Source organism: Salvelinus namaycush, chromosome 3 (assembly GCF_016432855.1).
Source record: "Salvelinus namaycush isolate Seneca chromosome 3, SaNama_1.0, whole genome shotgun sequence".
NCBI classification, from domain to species: Eukaryota; Metazoa; Chordata; class Actinopteri; order Salmoniformes; family Salmonidae; genus Salvelinus; species Salvelinus namaycush.
In genome coordinates this window covers 71,853,292-71,864,449 of record NC_052309.1, presented here as the reverse complement: position 1 = coordinate 71,864,449, position 11,158 = coordinate 71,853,292, and positions in this window count along the sequence as shown.

Genomic DNA, 11,158 nt, shown 5'->3' with positions numbered 1-11,158 from the left:
AATGTTCACTTAGTTTTGTCCAGTTCTCCCTCTGAATAGTCAATGGGTAATAGGAGGGGAAGTTATGACTGGTGTTTAGGGTACATTGTCTTGTGGACATGGTTGTGTCCAGTAGGGTGAAAATGTTTTGAAACGGAAGTACTACTACCTGAACTTGGACAATTTTAAATAAAAAAAATAAAGATTTCTGTTTCCTTGCATCTTACAGCAGAAAGAGCTGATGGGGTTAAGGGCACCAGCACTGGGATATTTGTGGAAACCGTTGGGTTCGGGCTAGAGGTCGACCGATTATGGTTTTTCAACGCCGATAACGATTATTGGAGGACCAAAAAAAGCCGATGCCGATTAAAAAAAATAAAAAATATTTGTAATGACAATTACAACAATACTGAATGAACACTTACTTTAACTTAATATAATACATAAATAAAATCTATTTAGCCTCAAACAATGAACATTTTTCAATTTGGTTTAAATAATGCAAAAACAAAGTGTTGGAGAAGAAAGTAAAAGTGCCATGTAAGAAAGCTAACGTTTAAGTTCCTTGCTCAGAACATGAGAACATATGAAAACTGGTGGTTCCTTTTAACATGAGTCTTCAATATTCCCAGGTAAGAAGTTTTAGGTTGTAGTTATTATAGGACTATTTCTCTCTACGATTTGTATTTCATATACCTTTGACTATTGAATGTTCTTATAGGCACTTCAGTATTGCCAGTGTAACAGTATAGCTTCCGTCCCTCTCCTCGCCCCTACCTGGGCTCGAACCAGGAACACATCGACAACAGCCACCCTCGAAGCAGCGTTACCCATGCAGACCAAGGGTACAACCACTCCAAGTCTCAGAGCGAGTGACGTTTGAAACGCTATTAGCGTGCACCCCGCTAACTAGCTAGCCATTTCACATCGGTTACACCAGCCTAATCTCGGGAGTTGATAGGCTTGAAGTCATAAAAAGCTCAATGCTTGAAGCACAGCGAAGAGCTGCTGGCAAAACGCACGAAAGTGCTGTTTGAATGAATGCTTATGAGCCTGCTGGTGCCTACCACTGCTCAGTCAGACTGCTCTATCAAATCAGAAACTTAATTATAACATGACACACAAATACGAGCCTTAGGTCATTAATATGGTCGAATCCGGAAACTATCATCTCAAAAATAAGACGTTTTTTTCTTTAAGTGAAATACGGAACCGTTCCGTATTTTATCTAACTGGTGGCATCCCTAAATCTAAATATTCCTGTTACATTGCACAACCTTCAATGTTATGTCATAATTATGTAAAATTCTGGCAAATTAGGCGGCCCAAACTGTTGCATATACACTGACTCTGCGTGCAATGAACGCAAGAGAAGTGACACAATTTCACCTGGTTAATATTGCCTGCTAACCTGGATTTCTTTGAGCTAAATATGCAGGTTTAAAAATATACTTCCGTGTATTGATTTTAAGAAATGCATTGATGTTTATGGTTAGGTACACGTGTATTGATTTTAAGAAATGCATTGATGTTTATGGTTAGGTACAGTCGTGCAACGATTGTGCTTTTTTCGCAAATGCACTTTTGTTAAATCATCCCCGTTTGGCAAAGTTGGCTGTCTTTTTGTTAGGAAGAAATAGTCTTCATAGTTCGCAACGAGCCAGGTTAGCAGGCAATATGAACTAAATATGCAGGTTTAAAAATATATACTTGTGTATTGATTTTAAGAAAGGCATTGATGTTTGTGGTTAGGTACACGTTGGAGCAACGACAGTCCTTTTTCGCGAATGCGCACTGTATCGATTATATGCAACGCAGGACACGCTAGATAAACTAGTAATATCATCAACCATGTGTAGTTAACTAGTGATTATGATTGATTGTTTTTTATAAGATCAGTTTAATGCTAGCTTACAACTTACCTTGGCTTCTTACTGCATTCGTGTAACAGGCAGTCTCCTCGTGGAGTGCAATGTAATCAGGTGGTTAGAGCGTTGGACTAGTTAACTGTAAGGTTGCAAGATTCAATCCCCGAGCTGACAAGGTAAAAATCTGTCATTCTGCCCCTGAACAATGCAGTTAACCCACTGTTCCTAGGCCGTCATTGAAAATAAGAATGTGTTCTTAACTGACTTGCCTAGTTAAATAAAGATTAAATAAAGGTGTAAAAAAAAAAAATCGGCGTCCAAAAATACCGATTTCCGATTGCTATGAAAACTTGAAATTGGCCCTAATTAATCGGCCGTTCCGATTAATCGGTTGACCTCTAGTTCGGGCACACCATGGTCAAATGTTTTACTGTTGCTGCCCTTCAACCCCTCAGCTCCTCTACTGTAAGAAACAAGGGGGACTGGAAAGGCCAGTCTTCCTCCATCCTTAATCAGGCTACAAGGTGACTTTGGTTGGCTGTTACTGTCTCCTGGTCACAACTGCTAGAAGCAGCAGTGTTATTGACTGGGGCACTGAGGTGAAACAAATTAGATGCCATGTAGAGGAAATGTTTGTGCTTTACATTTAGGCAGCGAAGGTTGGTTGAACACCATTCTCATATGGTTTATATGGAACGTTCATATCAATTTTATGGCAAAGGAAACAAATGTTACCATAGAAATGAAACGTTGCTCAGATGGTTGCATCATTTTAGCATATTGGAAACAAATCTGCACAACCTCCATTTTGTATATTTGATACTTTTAGTGCCCCTAATCTCTCTTGTGGTGCCTGCTGTCTGTAACCAGAGCGCTCTGGGGGAACCACCAAACGTGGCTCAGTGGACGGTGTGTCAGACACATTTAGATTTCTGCCTTTCATATTTCCACCCACGCAGTCACCCTGCACACAGTTGCTGTTGAAAGCTGCAGAAACCTGTGATTTTCCAAAATACAGGAGGGAGAAGCGCTACGAGGACTGCACTGTAAATCTCATCAGCAGAGAGACTGTTTTCCCTGTGCTACACTTACAGACATGAAGTGTGCATATTCTGCAGGATCAATTCTGTTTATAATCAGTATAGTGAAATGACAATTGAACACTCAATCAACCAGAGACTTTTGGGGGGTTTACAAATCATACTCTTAAGCATTTTCAAATAATGGAGCTGTTTTTAGCATGAATACCTCTTAAACCACCCTTTCCACTACATGGTTTGCATTGCTGACTGTATAAAAGCTTTGGTAGGCCTATGTGAAACATGTAAGGCTGCCTGCTATGTTTTGTTAATCAGGAATCTATGTGGTGGCCGATGGGTCCAGCTCCACTGGTTCCAAAGTTAAAATAAAAAAGCAATTGCTTTGCCATGTACTCTCCATTTCAGTGGTGCCACATCCGTGGTGTCCAATGCCCATGTTCCATACAGAAGCAGTATCAGCATCATTGCTAATTGTGTTTGAAACAGAAGCCATGGCAGTGGATGGGGAGATGGGAGAGCGGCAGTGAGGAAATTGGACAGCCTTGTGGATGGGTCAGCTACTGGATCTTGCTCTCAGATATCCTCTCCAGCCACTCAGCCTCATCAATATGGTCTTAAGAAGCTCCTAAATCTACTTATCTGGACTTTAAAGTCATAAATATTGCTCAGCTGTTCCCCAAAGTAAACCACAGTCTCCTCAAGGTCTCCCATTCCTAATACATTAGATCACGTCATCTCCCTCTCTTTCCCACCTTCGCCCTGGAACACAAACACACACAAAGAGACACTGCAGTGCAGGTTCAAATGGAGTTTAAAGGAGGATGCAGGTTGTTAACGGGCTCATAGCCTATATGAACACGCTGCTTCATCACCGCTGCAGAGAAAGAGAATGTAGACACAGGTTATTTCTAGGTTTATACAAATGACAGATACCCTGCTGGAAGAAAATACATCTATTACATTCTTATGCATGGCTGCATTCACATGGTGGCCATTCTCTGACACCATCGGCATATGAGCATGTATGGACTACCTTCCACCACCCATTGTCCTACAGTACAAATGAACAACCACATATTTACTGATACACACACACACAAAGTTAGTGGCCAGGCCAGATTATTCTTCACTGTCAGAAAATTGGTGTGGCTTAATGTTTCATTGTCCTCCCTAAGAGGAGGTCCAATTCCCAGAATTCCCTGGTGCTCACACTACACTACACTACACACAGCTTGGGACAGAGGCCAGACAGACACAGGGCTTTTCTTGGCATGATATAAATAGAGGAGTCTTTCATGTGTTGGTGATGCATCAAAGAGCGAGAGAGAGAGCGAGTGCTCCTTTACCGGAATCATCTTAATATCAATATTCCAAAACATAAAATACCCAGCAGGCACAGGTTTATGTTGAGCTCTCTCACACTCTCACTCTCTCTCACAGAGAGACAGCCAGACAGACAGACATGCATACACTATATTCAGAGGACTAATGTGAGATTTCTACAGGGGGCTAAATGTGAATAACCTTCATGGTATTTCGCCAGCAGCAGGTAATATAGTTTACGAAAGTTCAGTCAGTAAGGCTGGTCTGAATGGATCGTCACTTTTCATTAATCTAGTTAACTCATATAATGCACATTGCTTACTATCTCACTTACCAGCAGGTATTTATTGATAAGGTAGTGTCCTCATATAACGTTACCTCATCAGTATAGCCGGTATTCATAGGGTAGTGTTTATAATGGTACCTCATTAGCACATCCGGCATTTATATGGTAGCTCTTATAAGGACACGTCATCAGCATAACATGTATCTATGGTAGTGTTCATGATGTTACCTCATCAGCATAACATGTATCTATGGTAGTGTTCATGATGTTACCTCATCAGCATAACATGTATCTATGGTAGTGTTCATGATGTTACCTCATCAGCATAGCATGTATCTATGGTAGTGTTCATGATGTTACCTCATCAGCATAACATGTATCTATGGTAGTGTTCATGATGTTACCTCATCAGCATAACATGTATCTATGGTAGTGTCCATGATGTTACCTCATCAGCATAACATGTATCTATGGTAGTGTTCATGATGTTACCTCATCAGCATAACATGTATCTATGGTAGTGTTCATGATGTTACCTCATCAGCATAGCATGTATCTATGGTAGTGTTCATGATGTTACCTCATCAGCATAGCATGTACAGTATTTAAACTGAGTACACAAAACATTAAGAACACCTGCTCTTTCCTGGTGAATCCAGGTGAAAACTATGATCCCTTATTAATGTCCCTTATTGAATCCACTTAAATCAGTGTAGATGAAGGGGAGGAGACAGGTTAAAGAAGGATTTTTAAGCCTTAAAACAATTGAGACATGGATTGTGTGTGTGCCATTCAGAGGGTGAATGGGCAAGACCAAATATTCAAGTGCCTTTGAATGGGTTATGGAAGTAGGTGCCAGGAGCACCAGTTTGTGTGAAGAACTGGTACCGTGTGGCTCAGTTGGTAGAGAATGGCACTTGCAATGCCAGGGTTGTGGGTTCGATTCCCATGGGGGATAAGTATGAAAAATTTATTCACTCACTACTGTAAATTACTCTGGATAAGAGTGTCTGCTAAATGACTAAACTGCAACACTGATGGGTTTTTCATGCTCAACAGTTTCCTGTGTGTATCAAGAATGGTCCACCACACAAAGGACATCCAGCAAAGGTAGGAAGCATTGGAGTCAATATGGGTTAGCATCCCTGTGTAAGTATTTCAACACTGTGTAGATTCCTTGTCCTGTGGTTACATCTTGGTTATGATTTGGAGAATGCATTTAGACTTGTAAAATGTGAATATACAAGGTTCCGTTATTTTTGTATTAAAGGCCCAATGCAGTTGTTTTTACATCAATCAGTGGCGATTTTAGCATGTAAATCTTGGTGGGGCAAACTCCTCCCAAATTGTTTAGATGCATGCCAGCAAAGCCACTACACAACACCCCTAAACCCCCTAAACAATACATTACTTGCACTAACGGCAACAAGCGGTGCCCACAAACTGTTAAGGCCTACATAAATCTGTCCCAACAGCAGAGCTTTCTTTTCAGCACCATGGAGTAAATCCTTACCACCGCTACACCTGGCTATCAGCGGAGCCTTGTCTGGCATCGAAACAGTTCATCCAGCCTCATTTACTGCCTTTTTAAAAACATAGCTGATATGGCTGACTTGCTTAAACAAATGTGGTTTCTACTGACAATTGAAGGAACGATGAGCGGATAAGAGGCATTCCGTATTTTCAATTAAGACATTAGCAAGCGAGCTAAAACGGACATGGCGCATCGGTCTAAGGCACTGCATCTCTGTGCTAGAGGTGTCACTACAGACACCCTGGTACGTATCCAGGCTATATCACAACCGGCCGTGATTGGGAGTCCCATAAGGCGGCACACAATTGGCCCAGCTTCGTCCGGGTTTGGCCGGTGTAGGCCGTCATTGTAAATAAGAATTTGTTCTTAACTGACTTGCCTAGTTAAATAAAAAATATAACTATGTGTTCAGCACTTTTGAAATGTACAGCGACAGAATGCAGAACATGGGCTGCTCGTAAAGTATTTTCCCTGTACACCAAGTCAGAACCATAGGATAAATAAAGGGGGCAAATAAGAAGACAATGAAAGCTCTTACAATATTAGATGATGACATTTCTCAAAAACAGATTTTAGGCTATATGTGCACCACTGAGTCAGAACAGTAATGTTAGGGGAAATTAAGAGGTGAAAATAGACCAAATTATTAGGGTGAGGCACATGGGCAACTAACAGCTTACTACACAACAAACACTTTCTATTACTTTCTTAGTTACAGTATACATATCTCCCTGGCATATTACATCATTTATGCAGCAGCATATAAGACATTTTTGGACTCACGTTGTGGTGATGTGCTCACTTAAACAGGAAGGTGGCGCAGTGGTTCTTCTTGGGGAAATTTTGTTATCAAAGAAAGAGAAAGAGAAAGATTGACAATTCCGAGTTGGATGACCGTTCAAAACATATTTTCCCAGTTTGAGCTCATTTATTCCCGACTTCCCAGTTGCAATGCTTGCGGTTAGCCACTGTCACCGGTTCCTTCCAAACCACTTATTGTTGAATTTGCAATTTCCAACTTGTTGTGTAATGTTTATGTCCAGTTGCCGATGAGCAGCGATACATTTTATCTATAATTTATCTTCATTATTTCTCTTCATATGACAAGGATTAAAAAGGATTTGCCAGTAGATTGTCGACTTGATTCGTGATGATGACAGCTAGATAAGATTTTGAAAGTAAGATGTTGACATGATCAGTCCAATCAAAGCTGCTGTACATATAATGTCATTTGATGTCATTTTATCTATGGCCAATGACCTTGAGCTTTCTTGGAAGGGCACTACTAATGTAACTATATGGCAGGATGCATAGGGCTAGAATTTTCAATGTCTAACCTAACTAAGGACTGGTGACTCCTATTTTCTGCTGGCTGCCCCACCACCACAGAAAGCAATAAGGTAGGCTGAAACATCTGCATTTTGGAGCTGCCTTACTCAAGAAATCAAAAAAGAGACCATGTTTGTATGCGGCTTTATTAACTAAATTATATATATATATATTTTTTAACATTGTTTGCAAACTGATATGTGACTCGTATTAATGCCAAAATAACATGCAAAACAGTCAAGCCCCCCCCCAAAAAAAATATGTCCCACCTGCCCTGAATGACAGGTCGCCACTGATCTCAATATCAAATAATTTCTGGGTAACAAGTACCTTACTGTTTTTTTTTTTTTTAATGACAAAAATATCTTCTTAGCAAAGAACAATTTCTCAAGCAAGAATTTTGCTAGGACTGTCTGGGAGTGGTTTGAGTGAGGGGCCTAATTGGACATGCCTAATGGGAGGGATATGTAACCTGAAAGGTCTGAAACTCCATTTGTTATTGATCTATTAACTTATACTGCAGGCCAAAACTTCATCTCAACAAAACAGGCAGACATTTCAGGTGTTCTTTTCAAACAGCTCTTACACTAAACTGCATTTTCTTTCATTTTCACAATTTCACAGTACTATTCCATCCTCAGTGTGGAAATACACTATATATGCAAAAGTACGTGGACACCCCTTCAAATTAGTGGATTCGGCTATTTCAGCCACACCCGTTGCTGACAGGTGTATAAATTAGAGCACAGAGCCATGCAATCTCCATAGACAAACATTGGCAGTAGAATGGCCTTACTGAAGAGCTCAGTGACTTTCAACGTGGCAACAAGTCAGTTCGTCAAATTTCGGCCCTGCTAGAGCCAAAATGTTGGACTAATTGCACTTAGCACTTGCACTATGAAACTGCACTTACCCTGCCTATTTGTTTGTAAATATCCTTTGCTAATTATTTTCATTTTTAGATGTGATATGTTTTATGGCTACTGCAAGATGAATTGCCTCTGAGGACATTAAAAGTTATCTGAATCTGTAAATGCTGTTATTGTGTAGTGGAAATGTCTAGGAGCAACAACGGCTCAGCTGCGAAGTGGTAGGCCACAGAAGCTCACAGAATGGGACAGGCGAGTGCTGAAGCTCGTAAAAATCGTCTGTCTTCAGGTGCAACACTCACTATCAAGTTCCAAACTGCCTCTGGAAGCAACGTCAGCACAATAACTGTTCGTCGGGAGCTTCATGAAATGGGTTTCCATGGCCGTGCAGCCATGTGTGCACAAGCCTAAGATCGCCATGCGCAATGCCAAGCATTGGCTGGAGTGGTGTAAAGCTCACCGCCATTGGACTATGGAGCAGTGGAAATGTATTCTCTGGAGTGATGAATCACGCTTCACAATCTGGCAGTCCGACAGATTAATGTAGGTTTGGCGGATGCCAGGAGAACGCTACCTGCCCCAATGCATAGTGCCAACTGTAAAGTTTGGTGGGAGGAATAATGGTCTGGGGCTGTTTTTCGTGGTTCGGGCTAGGTCCCTTAGTTCCAGTGAAGGGAAATCTTAACACTACAGCATGCAATAGCATTCTAAACAATTCTGTGCTTCCAACTTTGTGGCAACAGTTTGGAGGTGGCCCTTTCCTGTTTCAGCATGACAATGCCCCAGTGGACAAAGTGAGGTCCATCCAGAAATGGTTTGTCAAGATCGGTGTGGAAGAACTTGACTGGCCTGCATAGAGCCTTGACCTCCACCCCGTCAAACACCTTTGGGATGAATTGAAACGCTGACTGCAAGCCAGGCCTATTCGCCCAACAACACCGACCTCACTATTGCTTTTGTGGCTGAATGGAAGTCCCCGCAGCAATGTTACAATATCTAGTGGAAAGCCTTCCCAGAGGAGTGGCTGTTATAGCAGCAACGGGACCAACTCCATATTAATGCCCATGATTTTGGAATGAGATGTTTGACAAGCAGGTGTCCACATACTTTTGGTCATGTTGTGTATATATAAAACACAGAAAATCACGTTTTTGACTGCACTGGAACTTTAAATTATTCCTGTAGCCTATAGCCATCTCTCCACAGCTGTAGAATATCTAACTGATAAGCAAAAAAAGATGTTTGACGTGAGAGAATTTCTGCAGATTAAAAAGCAAATTGTTTAATGCCTTTATGGTTAAGCAGACGTGCTCATATGTGATATTACAAATACTTAATTCGATGGCGCACGGTGCCATAGCATTGCCCGGAGATTTAATAAAAACTGGAGCTGAGAATCCCTGATCATTATGCAACAGCAGATGAGACGATAATATGATTAATGTTATGATTAACGGAAGGTTGTAGAAATGCAGTTGTGAATGCACTCTACAAACGCATATTGCATTGAGAATGCTCTTGGTTTCAACCCTGCGTGTCCAGATATGATCCAATTATGCTGAAAACGGTCAGAGAAATCTAAGTGACAGCTCGCATCAGTGGAACGACTGCGACAAATAGCTAAAACGGATACAACAAATAGCGCGTTTTGTGAGAAGTGGTTATCCATTTACTACGGCTTACACTTTTGACCACGTCGGCAGTGCACTGAAAGCAGACAGTGGTGAAAAACGATTTAGTAGACTAATAAAATACATCAGTTCTTTTGATTTTATGTCGAGGGCTTTTCAGGAGAATACCGTCAAAATGCGCTTGCACAAAATTGACTGTCGAGAAAAGAACGCAATATGATGGAAATAATAATACATTATTAAATTCCTTTCAGTCCAAAGAGATAAACCAACTGAACCGGAGCCGCGAGTGTGGGCTTCTTGGAGAGAGAAAAAGAGAGCGAGAAAGAAGCGAGAGAGAGAGAGCGAGAGAGAGAGAGCGATGGACTGGAGGGGTTGATGATGCGTTATGGTTAATGTAACATTTGTCGTCAATCTGGAGTTCAGACGTGACAATGGACAGATAATGGAAGCAGTGACTACAGGACTTCGACAGTCAATGCTTTTCTGGTAGTCTTTTGCTTTTGATAATGCATTGTGCGAAGAAGAGCGGCAAAGAAAATAACATCGCGTGGGTTTTGGATACAGGCACAACCACAACTCCAAAGGCAACCGAAATTATGTAATTAATGGAGATGTTCTAGTGTTCGAAGTCTAATTTAATCTCAAACTGAAATAATTGGATCAAACATTTGAATACAGGGGAAAGTCGAGACAGTGGGCTCCGCGCGTGCGGCTCAGCCTATGTAGTCCCAGATGCACTACAGTATTCTGTTACTTTTTATGGCTACAGCTGGAGACCGATCGGTTACGAGCGAGATTTGACAGACATGTGCAGTCCGGAGCAGCAATAATACCCCGCATCGCACAGGAGCCAGCGGTCTGTGATTCTGCAATAAGGAGCTGATAAAAGCAATACATTGTTCTGTAACTAAAGTGATCCAGTACGCAATGGGCGACAAGGCGTCAAACTTCAGGGGAAGCACCGGCGAGTGGCTATCGTCACCTACCAGACGGATACTTTAACGATTGGCGAAGCTCTAAGTAAAAAAGAAGGGAAGTAAAACGATTTAGAAGAGAGATTAACTTTTGGTTGGGAATTTAATTGGATAAACGGTAGGAAAAAGAAAGACACTTTCTGGGTGAAATGAGTCACATTCTCTGCCTGACAGTACCACTGTGATAATGGTCGAAAGGTTTAAATGTTATTATTTAGAATATTACATATAACATCGGACTGCACTTGACATGGTCACTTTTGTCTACCCAATTACACAGGGTAGGCTACGATTAAGTGGCAACGATGGACATTAATAGGTT